Genomic DNA, 15,220 nt, shown 5'->3' with positions numbered 1-15,220 from the left:
GTTCTGATGGCTGGGAACAACCCAGGGGTTACCCATTCTCACCTCTTCCCCCAGCAAAGCGTTTTTTTAAATTTTGTATCAGTAAAATCACCAATAGGAGTGGGTCATTGATAACCAAGGATCTGGGGAAAGTGCACACTGCACTGAGGTAGTAATTCTCAAAATTTTGTAGCTAAAGATAGTTTCCAAAATGCTTCTTTTGGTCCTTCACAATAACAGTAACATGACGGGATATCAGGAATCACCCCAACCGCTTCAAGGTGTTCTTTGATATGTGAACTACTAGAAACTAGATCTCAGCAGTGAGGTAATGGGAAAAGTATAGCAACAAGAGAGCACTTGTTCGATTCCTAGTCTCATCCAGGTCCCCCATTATCAGTGGCAGAACTGGAAAGGAGGAACTGATGGGCTTGGAGCAATTCCAGGAATTTGGAGGGGTGTGAACTGTAAATGCTAAACAGTGTGCAGGACTGCAAGCTTTCTAGCCCAACGGCGTCGGTGCCCACATTGAGAGACATCGGGCCTCTTTGTTGTCTGAATCTCTTGGCCCACCAGGAGTTTTTAAGCTGAAGAAAGCTATGCACCTCCTTTTTACGATACATAAATAGAAGCAAATTATGTTTAATTGTGGTCTGTTGACCCTTGGAAGGCTGTCACAGACTTGTGTCAGAATTGAAGTTTAGAACTATAATAAGACGTGGGACATAGTGTAGTTAAGTAGAGTCTTTGCCTATCATGAATGAGGTCTTGGGTTCAGTTTTCGACAATGAATCAAACAGTGGGGTGGCACACACACACCTACAATCACAGCTGTTGGAAGGGGTGGATTCAAGAGGTTCAAGGTTGTCCTTGGCTACATTGGGAGTCTAAAATCTGTAATGAAACAGTTTATTATGTCAGTCATTACGTAGGCCAGTGAGTGATACTCCAGAACTAAAAGGTTATCCTTAAAGTGAAAGAAAAAATGAGAAAATTCAAGATTTCTGGGGATTTTTTTCCATTGATGTACAGTTTCCAGAGAGATCTCTAGGGTGTGGCCTGAGCTAGAGCTGTCTTAAGACTACACACATAGCTGCTGTTTCCCCCTCCTCCATCTTTTCGTTGGACTCATTCTGCTTTCTGTTCATAAAACCTTCACAGGGTTACCAGTTACACTGCCACCTCCCACCCTGTGGGAGTGGGTATGTGACTTTTTCCTCACCATTATAGAATCCCATCTTTTCAAATAAGTTTTGATTTACTATTTGACAATTTTATATGGATATATAACGTATTTTGATGAGGATCAACCCTGATTTCCCCCTCTGATTTCCTCCCACATCCCCCAGAAACCCTCTTCTTCCCAACACAGCTCCTTGCTACTTCCACATCTGTTTTTTTAAATAGCTCATAGCATTTAATTGGGATTGTTTGCATGTGGCTGGACGTGAGGTGATTTTCTGAATCTTTAGCAGTTTACCAGTGGCTCTGCCCCTTACAATATCATGTTTTAGCCATAGTGATTCCTTTAGGAATTGACGAGGGACCCTAACATCGCTGTTAAGTCCTCCTTGAAAATATTCTGCTAAGGTAATTCTGGTGCTCTTAACCACTGAGGCATCCCTCCGGACCCAATATTTACACAGTCTTATATATTGAACAAATACCATGAAACAAAGGGGAAAGAATATCTGTCATCAGTTGTTGGAGATATAATAAACATGTGACTCACACTTCAGTTTTTAAAAATAGAGAAAAAGAAGTATATCCCTGAAACATACTGTGTGGAATGCATTTGGACCTTCCCTAAAACAAACTCAAAACTCATGGACCCAAACTGAATCACGCTATTAGATCTGATAGTGCTAACATGCTTTTGTTGTTGATATGTTTGGCTTTTGTTGGGGATGGAACCCAGGGCCTCCCTCATCAGAGGCACACTTTCTACCAGTGAATCATGCTCCCACCACCTCTGTATGTTTTTAAACTTATCTCAGAGACACACGCGAATACTCGTAAGTGAGGTATCTTAATCAGTTTCCTCGCTTTCTAATCACCAAACGCCTGGGAAAAGAGACAATGAGAAATTAATGGTGATGTGTTGAAGTTAGTGATGGGAAACAAGAATTTATCACACACGCATGCACTCACATACAAACATTCTGTTTATGCTCACATGTGTAAGGGTGAATGTGTGTGTCGAGGGTCAGAATCAAGCTTGGACATCATCCCTCAGGTGATCCCACATTGTTTATGAGATGTCTTATTATCCTGGAGTTCACCATTTCGGCTAGAGTTCTTGGCCCATGAACCCCAGAGATTTACCTGCCTCGCCAGCACTGGAGTGATGAGCACATCCCATCTAGCCCAGTTCTTTTTTGGTTGTGGAGATTGAACTCGGGACCTTTTGCTTGCATGGCAAGCATTTTACCAAGTGAGCTTTCTCCCGAGTCACCATGACCAAATATTTCTAAATAAGAAAGAAGACTCCATCACAGTGACTTTTTAACTGCTTCCACTTTGTTACTACTGGGGGAAGTACACCGCACAATGGTGCATATGTAGAGGTCAGAGGACAATTCCCTGGCATCACTTGTATTTTCACTCTCGGGCAAGTGCTACGGATCAAACTCAGCCCATCAAAGCTTGTGTGACAAGCACTTTTTATGAGCTAAAGCATCTCTATAGCCACTCATAATGATGTTTAAATGAATTACAGTCTGATAAAACAATTGAAAGTATATCAAGCCAAGGTAAAATAAAAGGGGACACAAGGAAGGGGTGGAAACAGATTTGTACATGGTGTGTTTGAAGAAAAGAGTCGGTGGAAACTTACTAACTTACTAAGGTTGATTCAGCAGAAGTGCAGAGGCTCTCTGGACCTTCAAGGAATGCAGCAGAGCCCAGCATGGAAGTCTGCCTGTAAGAGCAGCTGGGTACTTACGCCTTGATAGAACTGGGTTACGGAGCCACCATGCAGGCCACCATGGGACAGTAAACATCATTTTGTACCCCAAACACTAGACACTGTCACTATCACATTGGAGACAGAAAATGGCCACAACCACCACCATCATTTCAGCACAGTCCCCGCTACTTCCCCTCTCTACTGTTGACTCCAAGGTCAATGCTAGATTTCATTGGTAGATCTAGGTTTTGTGTCCAAGTTCAAATTTGAAAGGAAGCTCACTATCTCAAGTTTCCAGTACCTGCTTTCTTTCACAGCTTCAGAGAATATAAAATATTTTAATTATTTTGCAGCCTCTCTGATAGCAATAAACTCAATACACTAAACCCCACAAATCTGCCCAAACTCCACTCCTTTTTAACCAGAATTTAATCTTTTGTTGTTTTGTTTTGGTTTGGTTTGGTTTTGGTTTTCAACACAGGATTTCTCTGTGTGGCTCTGGCTGTCCTGAAACTTGCTCTGTAGACCAGGCTGGCCTGCCTCTGCCTCCCAAGTGCTAGGATTAAAGGGGAGCGACACCACTGCCCACCCAGAATTTAATCTTATTCTGCCTTTGAAAAACTTACGTTCCTGGACACAGGAGTGAGCAGGAGGGTGTCCAGTTGCCCAAGAAGAGTCCCACATAACAAACAATGTAAATAACAGAGCCAAGGAACGTGGCTGCCAGGGGATGGGGAGGGGTCAGCAGGCATGATTTCCACATCTCCCAGCATATGCTATTCCTCTGTTTTCCAAGGCAAAAGAGTCTGTGCCAAGATGTGGGTCATGCCCTAGGAAAACAAGAGAAGCTGCACAATGTTCAGAGAAAGAGCATAATAAAACGTGTAGGAAAGTAAGTTCCAAAATCTAAGTTTGTCCCATGGCTTTTAGGTCTGCTAAATAACACATCCAGTACATTACACATCTACATCATGTAGAGTTTTATCAAAGGTTTAGATCTTATTTAAAAAAAAAATTATCAACTATCCACTCCAAATGTCATCTGCAAGCTCAAAGGTACTGAGGACAACCTGGTGATCATCTATCACAAAGGAATCTGTGAGGATCCCGCCCTCCCGGCTTCCAGAGGAGTTGTGCTGGCAGATGCAGTGTGGTAGAGTTTTCTAGATCTGCTGGAGGGGGAGATTCGAGGAACAGGGAACAAGAATTGTACTGTGCAGAGCAAGAGCAGAAAATATGACTATTTCCTCAAAGTGCTATCACAAGCAGATATCACCAGAGTTACTGGGGCACGCCAATCAAACTGCAGAGCAGGGGTGGGGACTGAGAACCTGCACCTATAGCAAGCTTCCCGACAAATTCTTTTGGTGTTTTTGTTTGGTTGTTTGTTTTTGAGATAGGGTCTCCCCGTAAAGCTCTGCCTGTCCTGGAATTCACTACATAGACAAGGCTGGCATCAAATTTACAGAGCTCCGCCTGCCTCTGCCTTCTGAATGCTGGACCCAGGGGCCTACACCACCATACCTAACTTGATTTAAAAACAAACTCAAGTCTCGTGGCCAGGCTTGGCCGCAAGCACCCTTAACCACTGAGTTAGCTCCCAATGAGTTTCTTTATGTGAAAACTTTAGAAGCATTTTCAACACAATGTTTTATTCCTTGAAAATTTCATACAATGTATTTTGATCTTAGTCAGACCCAATATCTCCCAAATTCCTAAATCTACTCTCACCTCCCCACCTCCTCCCAACTTCACATCCTTTTCTTCTTAACCTGTCAAGCCCAGTTTGTGCTGCCCGTAAACTCGTGGGTGTGAGACCACCCCCTGGGGTGTGGTTGACCTAATAGGTACCACACCCTTAAAGAAAAATTGTTCTTCCTCCCCTAGAAGCCGTCTACTGTCCGAAGTTTCTCAGTAAGGGGTGGGAGTACCTGAGCCCCTCCTCTTTCCATGCTAATATGTTGAGTGACTTGATCTCAGTGTCACCATAGCGACAAGTCAGCCTGGAAGAAAATACAGTCCTAAACAAGGCACCAGCATGAGCCTAGAAGAAAGGCTAGTGGAAGATGGCTCGAACAGAATACTGGAACATTACGTAGGCTGAGCAGGTTATATTAAGAATATATGTGTGTGTACATATACATATGTGCATGTAACAGCAATTAATGGAAAAAGGTATGAATTTGGGAAAGAGCAAGGAAGGGTATATGGGGGGAAGGAAAAGAGGAAATGATGTATTTACTATGCTATAAAAATAAAAGAAAAAAGAAAAATTATACAATAACAAAAGAATACAATGTGAAATCTGAGCAACATGGGTCTGAACAAAGTTGACAGAAGGAAGTTAGGAGAGGCTTTGCTGAGATCTGGGCGAGCTTAAATGACTTCAGAATAAGAGCCTCAAGGGCCCCAGGAGTTGCTGACTCTTTGCCGCTGATCCTTTCAGAAGAGCTAACTGGGCTGAGAGCTGGGCATGGAGTTAGGGGAGGATTTTTACCTTCTATAAGGCAAGTAAGAGCCTTTGATGGTTTATGAACCCAGAGGCAGGCAGGCAGGCAGGAACAGGTAGTTGCCATCCCAGGGCTCTTCAAGCAGGAGTCAGATGAGGTTACTCCAAACCCAGTGCTCAACAGTCCTTAAGGTTATGGTTTTAACTCTTGTCTGAGGCCGCAGGACTTAAAGCAAGCAGGAAAACACAGAACATGTCACTGGGTAACACAGCGAAAGAAGACAAATCCCAAAGCCAGTGTTTCTGCCTTTCTGTCTTCCTTAACTACCTATCACTCTCAGGTGGGAGTTTCTGGTTGCTTGTTTGGCTTTCATTCCTTTGTGTGAGACAGGGCCTTGTATAGCCCAGGCTAGCCTCAAACTCACTACCTAGCCAAAATTGACCTTGGACTTCTGAGCTTCCAGTTTCTTTCTCCCAGTGGTGAGCTGTAACGTATTTTTTTTTTTTTTTGGTTTTTCGAGACAGGGTTTTTCTGTGGCTTTGGAGCCTGTCCTGGAACTAGCTCTTGTAGACTAGGCTGGTCTTGAACTACAGAGATCCGCCTGCCTCTGCCTCCCAAGTGCTGGGATTAAAGGCGTGTGCCACCACCGCCCAGCTTGTAACATATTTTTTAAACATAATTTTTTATTGATTCTTTGGGAATCTTGCATTATGCACTCTAGTCCCACTCATTTCCCAGTCCCTCCCTATCCGCCTTTCACCCTTGCAGTGGCCCCTCCCAAAAAGAAAATTAAAAAATAAAAATAATAATCAAAAAACAAAACAACACTTCGCTCCTCCATCTTTCCACCTCTCCATTTTCTCCTCATTCATCTTAGTGGCACTGGGAGCTGCAGTGTGTCACACAGTCTATCCTTTTGTCCAAGCAGCTTCATTTGCAATTGTTCATTGTAATAAGCTGTCCGTCAGGTTCAAGGCCTCTCGTATGCGATCAACACTGGACCTCACCAAAGCTCCTCTCAGATACCCTGCTGCTGCTCTAAGTCATGGCGATCCTGTTGCCCTGGTTCCATAAGACCAGATCCCAGCTGTAGTAGATATTGGGGTGGGCCAACTCAAAGCATTGGATGTAGGTCTGGGTGTGAGCTGTGTGCCCCTCAGGAAAGGGCAGAGCCAGCTCTCCTGCACCCATGCCACCTGGGGCTCAGCATTACTGCACAGGGGGTGAAGGGTTTGGCCAGTTCTCCCAGGGCCGGGGCATGGGAGCCAGATTTTACATGTGGGGTGGGGCCATGCCAGCCTTCCCACTGCATAGCGAGCAGCCAGCAGTCCTAGATTCTCCCAGGGCCAGGGAAGGGAGGGGCTGGCTCAGCACAACCCTCTGATTTCAACAGGCAAGGTTTGCATGGCCCCCCGTGGTAACATGAGCCATGGATGTCAACACAGATGGACCCCAGCTGCAGCAGGACCAGGGACTCAGACATGGCCCTTGGTAGCAGCTCAGGCCTGGATGTCACCATGGTCCTGGGCAGCAGTCCATCCGTGTGGCCTTTGATGGCGACATGGGCCCTGTACACCAACACAGATGCTGGCTGTGTAAGGACCATTGACCCAAACATGGCCCAAACGTGGTCCTCAGAGCAGCCCAGGCTGGATGCCACTGGATGGTACCTGATATTAATGCAGGATTCGCAGAACGGCACAGCCCTGTGACAGCATGGCCACTGCGCACCAACATGGTCTTAAAGGGTACCGCAGACCCCAGGCACCCAAATAGCCCTTAGCAGTAACAGAAACCATGACTATCAACACAGACCCCAGCTGCTATAGGGTCACGAACCCAGACATGAACCTAAGCAGTAGCCCCATGGCCGCGGGTAGCATTCCATCAGCCTCTTTCTTCCTTGCCACCTTTGCTTCTTTACTTGTGCCTCTCTCCACAGCACATGAACCGCTCAGATTCTCTTTCTCTCCCATTTTTCTACTATGCAGCTGCTCGTTGTAATAGTTCCCAGCAGGCCTGTGGATGTCTTTCACCTGCCCAGGCCCAGCATGGCTGAGTAGGCCTGTTGATGTAATGTAATTTTATGTATTTACTTTCTTGATGGAAAAGTAATATTGCTCATTATTTAAATTTATAAGTTGTAAGTAAATTAAAAGAAAAATATCTATAATCTCATTGTTGAGAGCTATTCATACTTAAATATATGTCATTGAGCATGTTTTTATAGATATATGTGAAGAAATATTTGAAAGGTCAAAATATATACTGTCTTATCTCTAACATTTCCCTTTTGTGTAGTTATTATGGGTAATTTATATTGGCTACAAATTATTTTCATGTTTTAAAATATCTAATGGTCATTAATCATATAAATTTACTAAAATTCATTCTTCAAACCTCTGCCTTAATAGACCTTAGATGGCTTCTTTGGTTACAGTTAAAGAAAATCTCATGAATTCTCTACCAATAATGTAATTTCCTAGACATTAAATCACTATGTCAAAAAGCATCCATGTTTGTGAGACTTTAGTCAAAGAATTTTTTTTCCTAAACACTAGTATTACTTTGATATTTTGCCTGATTTCAGTTCTTTCCAGATTCCCATTGATTATTACAGCAACAAAAGCCAAGCTCTATAACACTGACCACCCATCTCTTCCTGCCCTGCATTCCTGGCCCCTCTCACGACTGCTCATATCATTCCTGGGTTGCAATGGCTAAAAATACTTGAAGTTCTTAGACCAGTGGTTCTTGAATGACCCTTTTTACAGGGGCCTCTAAAACCATTGGGAAACACAGATACTTATGTTTGTAATGGTAGCAAAATTACAGCAATGAATTAGCAATAAAAATAATTGTATGCTTGGGGGGGGGGGTCACCACAACTTGAGGAACTGTATTAAAGGGTTGCACCATTAGGTAGATTGAGAACCACTGTCTTAGATAACTCCAGCCTGTCTCTGTTCTTTTCTTTTTCTGGCTCTTTTGTTCAACACCACTATTTAGATGTTAACACTCAGCTCAATCATTAAAGGAAGCCTTGTCTGACCCTACCCACACTCAGTACATCCTCAGATCAGTTCAGCAACCCATTCCCAAACACAACGCAATAGACAGTGATGTGCTGTATTCTGATTATCTGCTTAACTTTCCACATTTCCACCAGCACCAGAAGCTACACATGTATCTACCTTTGCTCCAAACTTTGCTCAGTCTATGGACATTCAGAGAACTGGGACCATGTTTGAGGCTGATTTTGAATAAATGTCTCTGTAATGCATGGATGAATTGACCATGAGTAAAAGTCAGTCTGCTTTCCAAGATCATGTCAACATGTCTGAGACAGACAGCTTATAAGGAAAGAAGGGGGGTTACTTTGACCTGAGATGTCAGAATGTTCAGTCTGTGGTCACGTGACGTTGTGAATCTGAGCCTGTAGAACTATAGGAGCAAGCAGCAGAGGCAGCTTCTTCATCTTATGGTGACTTCAGAGCAAGTTAAAAAAAATAGGAAGAGAATGGAATCCCCCAAACCCCTTCAAGAAACACCCCAATGGTTTAAATTCCTAGGCCCCATCTGATAATAAAGGTCTCTGATATGTGGATCTTAAGGGACACTTATCCAAACCACAGCGGTTATAGTTGTTCCTTTCTGCAATGCCAACATTGAGAGTACAAACGGAAGTGTGAGTTATTTTACTAGGCGGTCTGTCATATTCATGTGCACACCAGACCAATATTGATGGAACAAAACAACTGACTTTTCCATCACCAGGACTCTCTCCCAGTCTAAATTGATTTATCAGGATAGAAATTAGCCCGTGTCCCCAGGGCACACTGCAGACGAAGAGGCTGAAACCTTTTCATTAAAACAAGAGACGGACGTGTTAGCACATGCTACTGGGTGATTTGAAGAAAGGCACTGGAAAATAACTGGACGAAGCCTACTTAGCACTTATTAAAGGAACTAAAATCAGAGGCAGAAATAAACCGAGATGCCGGCATGCTTCCTGCCGTAAAGGCCAGCAGAGGCAACCCTCAGGAGAGGTGATGTTCCCATCCACGCTCACCCAGAAAGCTGTCGGGAAGTTTTAAAAGCTATGGCTGCATTTGCTAGGTCACAGATGAAAATCTATTTATTTTTCTTTCCCCATAGAATCCAGTGTACGAATGGGTGCTCTATGTCCTGCTGCTGAATTAATCTTTGGGAATAGGATGCTAAAATAGCAGGATCCTGGGGCCAAAGGTCAAGAACATTGGAAGATAGAGTGTTTCCTGCCTAGCAATAAATGAGGAAGGAAGTTAGCCAGGGGCTTTTACTGTTAAGAGTCATAACATGTGTACTGGTCAGGGAGTGATATGCTCGTCAATACTTGTGAGATACACAAATACTTCTTGGCATTTTGAATAGCATTGCCCAAGAGTTTTGCAAATGGAGGATATTTTTTATCCATTTAAAAACATATCTGTCCAGTATTTACATGACACTAGTCATCTTCTGAGAAAGCCTGGCAGATTCAGTTTGTTCCATTTGACCAAATGCAGAGAGACTTTTAAACAGACACCAATAGTCTGGCTTCGTTTTCTGCTTCACTAGGGCACATCAGCTGTGTTTGAACCCTGACTCTACTTACAAGACATTGATCAAGATATATAAATCACTTTCAACCTGAGTTGTTGGTTTTTATTTTTTTAATTTGTAAATCAAGATCGATTAACTGTTTGGAGGAACAAGTAAATTATAATATTAAATGAAGCCACCCTGTTGGCAGATTTTATATATCACCATCTGTGGAGGTTTGAATGAGAATGGCTGCCACAGGTTCTTATGTCTGAATAGTTGGTTCCCAGCTAGTGGACTGTTTAGGAGTGATTAGGAGGTCAGGCCTTGGAAGAGGAGGTGTATCCCTGGGGATGAGCTTTTTGAGGTTTCCAAAACCTAGTCCAGGCTACTCTCTCTTCCTCCTAGCTATAATTTCCCATTGACTACTCCAGCTCCATGCCAGCCTGCCTGCCTAGTGCCATACTCCTTGCCATGAAGATCATGGGCTAACCCCCGACACTCTAAGAAAGCCCCTAATTAAATGCTTTCTTAGTGTCTCTTTACAGTAAAAAAGTAACTAAGACAGCTGATGGAGGAAGGTCATTGGCTAATAAAGGAACTGCCCTGGCCCATTTTATTGGTTAGAGGATAGGTGGGAGGAGTAAACAGAACAGAACGCTGGGAGGAAGAGGAAGTGAGCTCAGAGACTTGACAGCTCTGCTCTCCAGAGCAGACGCCTCAGCAGAGATGCCATGCCCTGCTCCCTGGCAGACACACGCGATGAAGGTCCGACCCAGGATGGACATAGGCTAGAATCTTCCCGGTAAGACCGGTGCTCACCGATTATTAGAGGTGGGTTGATGGGGATATCAGAATTAGCCAGTAAGGGCTAGGGCAGAAGGGCCAAGCAGTGATTAAATGAATACAGTGTCCGTGTAATTATTTCGGGGCATAAGCCCCGCCGCCCTTATTACTTCAGACAGCATCAGTGGTTATAGGGTTATTATTCTACTTTTTCTCGTATTTTAAGTTTTAAATGAAGAAGAGACTGCTGCAAACAATGTATCCCAATCTCCTTTCATTTTTAAAAGACTTATTCATTTTATGTATGTGGGCGCTCTATCTGCATGTTCCACTTTCTATCAGAAGAGGGCATCAAATCCCTCTACAGATGGTTGTGAGTCACCATGTGGTTGCTGGGAATAGAACTCAGGACCACTGGAAGAGCAGCCAGTGCTCTTTAACCACTTTGCCATCTCTCCAGACCTGTCAACTCTCCTTTCACTTCAGGAAAACTGTGTTATGCATGTGTTAATAGTGTACATCGATTAAGTCATTATCTATGCTATTATTGGGTTGATGATGTAATTTTTTTTTATTTCAAAGTCTCCTGTTTTCATTGTTGTGATTGTTGGTCTGATAAAGGGTATGGCATAGCACAGGCTGACCTCAATCGCAATATGTGGCGGTGACTGGCCTTGAATTCCTGATTCTCCTCTCTCCCTCTTAAGTGCTGGGAATAAATGTGTGCGAGACCATACTAGACCGTTTCGAAGTCACATTGTATGCAAGTTTATTTCATTAAAAATTTACATATACCTTTTAAAACCAGGGAGAAAACAATGACATTTAATCTCTCACTTAAGTCAGCAATAATGGCAAGAGTTACATGAGAAAAGTTGATGAACTTAATTCTGAGGATACTCTTTAGTGCTTGATAGGTAGAATTGTCTCCTATGCCTCAAAGAGCCATAAAAACTATATAACAGCAGAAGAAGGCTGAGCATTAGGTGTGTGTTTGTCTCCAAATTAATCAAAATCTATGGCTTTTTTTTAAAACAAAAGATGTTTTTATTTTTACATGTGTGTGTGTGTGTGTGTGTAAGTGTTTGCCTGAACGTATGTATGTGTACCACTTATATGCTTGCTGCTCAGGGTGACCAGAAGACAACATCCAGTTCCCTGGAACTGGAGTTACAGACAGTTGTGAGTCACCATGTGGACACTGGGACACTGAACCTGGGCCCTCTGCAAACTCAGAAAGTTCTTTGAACTGCTAAGGCATCTCTCTAGCCCCAAATCCTACAGCTTTTCCTGTGACCACAATATCAAGTGTTTGCTTAATAATGAATGGGAGAGAGAGAGAGAGAGAGAGAGAGAGAGAGAGAGAGAGAATACATAAATTTTAAAATATTTTTTAAAATTAAAAAAAGTAAGAAATGAGGAGGGAGGGAGGGAGGGAGGGAGGGAGGGAAAGAGGGAGGGAGGGAAGGAAGAAAAGAAAAAAATAAAATCTGGAAAATTCCTAATAGAAGTCAAACATGAGGGAGATACAGAAATGAAAAATAAAATGAAACAAAAATCAGGACACTGTCTGGAGTTGGTTCAATCACTGTTCCTTTCCTAGTGGTGAACTGCTGCCCAGGCTCCGTTCCAGGTGTCAATCAGAATCTAATATCCTCTGGTTAGAGAAACAAGCTGCTGACCCAAGCTGGATCAGTCAGCCTTCTATCCCTGTAAGCTGAATCTCCCGTGGAGGAACCCTAGGAGAGAAGGCCACTGGTGCAAAGTCAGCCAACAGTGCCCCCCTGTAGAACAGACCCAGAAGTTCCTGCTGAGACTTTGGTCAAGAACCCCTGCTTCCTGCTCTCCCCTACAGGGAATTATCCAACTGTGCCGTCTGGACTCTGAGCTACACAATATTCTTCCAATTAATTCCTCTTCTTGCTTAACTTCATGAGAGTCAGTGTTTGTTGCCTGAACACCAACAACAAAATCTTAGGACACTTGAAAGTGTATCCATGGATTCAGCGGACATCTAGGGTCCACCCCTTGATATCTTTCAAAACACAGATACATACACAGGCCCAATAGTGTCAAAACAGCTGGCTAAGCTCTAGGGGCTCTTTATGAGAGTAGGAGAATCCAAAACCCATCTTTCCTATATAATACAAAATTCCTAACAAGCAGAAAGTGCTCTCTTGTGAATCAGTAAATACCCCACCCCTAAAACAGGACCACAACATAAGTTCAGTGAACGGGACTTGTTAATGTTTTTGGTTAAAAAACAAACAATCAAGCGAATAAAACATGGAAGTTACCTAAGACATGCATTAAAGTTTTAAAGTTGCAAAATACTGTCTACTCTGTGATCCGTTGTTAAACTGTCTTAAATCTGAATGTTTTTTTTAAATATTTTTATTTATTATGTACACAATATTCTGTCTGCATGTATGCCTGCAGGCCAGAAGAGGGCACCAGACCTCATTACAGATGGTTGTGAGCCACCATGTGGTTGCTGGGAATTGAACTCAGGACCTTTGGAAGAGCAGGCAATGCTCTTAACCACTGAGCCATCTCTCCAGCCCTTAAATCTGAATGTTTATGCCCATCCATCAGCACTGCTCTCAGCTTTGACCATCGTCTTGTGGAGCAGCTAACAGTTCGTACAGTGGTTCATAATTGCTCGAGGTGGACATAGAGAACCAGCCCTTTTTTTTTTTTTTTTTTTTTTTTTTGGTTTTTCGAGACAGGGTTTCTCTGTGGTTTTGGAGCCTGTCCTGGAACTAGCTCTTGTAGACCAGGCTGGTCTCGAACTCACAGAGATCTGCCTGCCTCTGCCTCCCGAGTGCTGGGATTAAAGGCGTGTGCCACCACCGCCCGGCTGAGGACCCAGCCCTTAATGGAACATTTATATTAACCCCAGGGAGGCCCAGGGAATATCTCAGAAAAGGGGGTGGAAAGAATATAGGAGCTGGAGGATGGGGAGGGGGCTTGATGCTACCTCTTAGATGTAACTCACTAAACTCAGGAACTCCCTGTTGTTAGAGTTGTACACAAGACCTGTAAGCAAGCAAAATCAGTCAATATTCTAGCAGACAACATGACTCGGAACGTGGGAATGGGATGGGGTGGGGGGTATTTGGAGCTGGGGAGAGAAAGAGTGAAGTGAGGGTAGAAAAGATATCAAAACACATTATATAATCTATTAGAATTTCAATAAATAAAAGATCAAAAATGAATTAAAATGCACTCTTATGTGAAATGTACTATCATGTCTTTATGTGAAAAATGACCCGGAACTATGCTCCTCAAGCCATGTCTTCAATAGAGGAGGAGACATAGGCAAATGTTTTTAAGAAACATTTCAATGTTATCTGAAAATTTTGGGGGCTTAAATGTGTCGTTTTCAGTGGATACCTGAAGAGGGCATACTGGGGGAAGGTACCATTGAGCACTCAGATTCTGCTGGGAGGAGACAGGAAGTTCCTCTGTGCTGCTGCAGGGCAGGGTGACTGTTAGCAACATCCAGGAAGTAAAAGAGTTTAATGCTTTTATCATAAAAAGTACAGTGTTTGAGGAAATAGATACTTTCACCCAACTTAAACAATATACAATGTAATGTGTATATTTATCAAGATAGCACATGGTACCCCATAAACAGAATTTTTGTGGTTTGTGTATCAATTAAAAATAAATTTAATTAATAAAATACAATGATTTTTTTTTTTATATTTTTAAGGTAGAGTCTCATTATGTAGCCCTGGCTGGCCTGGAACTCTCTATGTAGACCAGACTAGTCTGAAATTCACAGAGTTTTGCTTCTGCCTCCCTCCAGGGGACTGTGTGTTCCCCACACCTGGCTAAAATAAATAATTTTAAAATGCTTAATATCTCAAATTACCAGAGAAATGCAAGTTAAAACCAAATGAGCTAGCTTCTCACACCAGTAGGAAGGATTGTCAGCAAAAAGACTAAAGATAGCAAGTGTTGTAGATGTGGAGAAATGAAACAGTCATCAGGAATATCGCCATGACATAGCATGGAGGATTCTCTAAAAATTTTAAATGAACTACCTTAAAAATTCTACAATCCCGCTTCTGGATTGATATATATTCAAAGTGTGGACAACAGTGTAAATTAAGAACTTCACTCTCGTGTTTATTATAACACTATTCTTAAGAGTCCAGATTTCAAAGCAATCTGTGTCTATTCCCAAGATCAATGGATAAGTAAAAATGTACATTTAAGAAGGACATGGTACCACATGCCCACAATCCTGTCAGTCAGGAATACCATAAGGTCAAGGCTAGCTTGGGCTACATACTGAGACACTCCTCCACCAAAATAAAATAAAATAAAATAAAATAAAATAAAATAAAAAGCCTAGTTTGCAAGGTATAATAGCTCAGTGGTATAGCACTTACCTAACACACACAGGTCCTGGGTTTGGGCCCAATACCACAAGATAAGGTGGCATATATACACAAAGAAACACTATTCAGCTTGAAAAAGAAATGGAATTCTGTCGTTCAGGAATTCATGTCAGTCTAGATAA

This window comes from Microtus oregoni, unplaced genomic scaffold (assembly GCF_018167655.1).
Source record: "Microtus oregoni isolate MIOR12 unplaced genomic scaffold, Mior012 000002F_ref0000024, whole genome shotgun sequence".
In the NCBI taxonomy this organism is placed as follows: domain Eukaryota; kingdom Metazoa; phylum Chordata; class Mammalia; order Rodentia; family Cricetidae; genus Microtus; species Microtus oregoni.
This window is presented reverse-complemented; position numbering follows the sequence as displayed.